We start from the raw sequence: 1,248 nt of genomic DNA on the forward strand, positions 1-1,248 counted from the left end.
ATCGTCCTCAGTCTTCAAACGGCATGAGCCGTTTTCAATCAAAATTTTTGTGGATATTTTGATTATTTAATTCCGCGGGGGTGAATGGTGATCGATCTGCGATGCGAACACCATTGATCAGCAGTCATAACCATTCTCGTTCAGTTCAGTTCGCCAATTCTGAAAAGCAAGTTAATTGAATTTTTTAATCAAGTAACACCGCACATCGACGGTCAAGAGTTTTGAACCGATAAATTTTCTTTTCGTCTTTCGGTATAAGTTCAAGCAACGTAACCGATAACACGGTCAATATTAATTGAACCAAACTATTAATTTTTCTTTATTTTTGTAATTTCTTTGGGTATTCATTCCCAATAAAATTTGAAATTTGTATCAAAGTAATCTCGTTTAACATTCTCAAACTGTTTGAATATTCTCAGTCTGATTTGGTCTTCTGGTAAATTCGGGGGTGGATAGTCTTGATCTTTGTTGCGTACCTTGTTGGCGACAGAAGGGACCGAACGAGATACAGGAAATACTCCCAAGTATTCAAGGCCTTCGCTGCTGCCGGGAGCAAATAACTTGGTCCATAAAAAGATTCGAGCTAGTGCGTTAAACGCCAAACTAAATTTTGGTCCGAAAATCACATGAGATATACCACCAATTGAGCGTGAATTTTTTGTTAAACTAATTAGATTTAAAGCAATATTCAAATAGTGATCGATTATGTGGCATTATTTTTGAAAGTGGATATTCAAAACGACATACTCATAGAATAAAATAATAATAATAATAAATACTAAACTGAAGTAAATACTGTACTGATTTTAAATCGAGTACCATCATCTTATAACATAGACTTTAATAGTACGGACTTTACGTCTACCGTTGGCAGATTTTTTTTAATAATCGGATTTTATAACTTGGTATTTGAGTCTTTGAACATGGAATTGTTTCCCATTCTCGATGCAACTTATTTGACAGACGAACAGCGACAGATCGAAGGGGAGATATATAACCTATATCCAGCGCCGGTTCAATGGACCGACACCGAAATAGCCGCCCTCAATGGTAAAATATCTGCATACGTTGGCCAACCATGGTTGATAAAATCCCATGCCATACACCAAATGAATGAGTTGGAAATATGTAAGAGAGCATATCGGGAACTGAAGGAGAATGAGGTGTTAACACATGAGGGTCGTCTTCATCAAATGATACATTATTGTTATTTTTTTGGCCTTATAACAATTATATTCAACAATTTAT

The sequence above is a fragment of the Rhagoletis pomonella genome, unplaced genomic scaffold (genome assembly GCF_013731165.1).
Source record: "Rhagoletis pomonella isolate Grant_MI unplaced genomic scaffold, Rhpom_1.0 Rhpom_scaffold_00003, whole genome shotgun sequence".
Classification (NCBI taxonomy): domain Eukaryota; kingdom Metazoa; phylum Arthropoda; class Insecta; order Diptera; family Tephritidae; genus Rhagoletis; species Rhagoletis pomonella.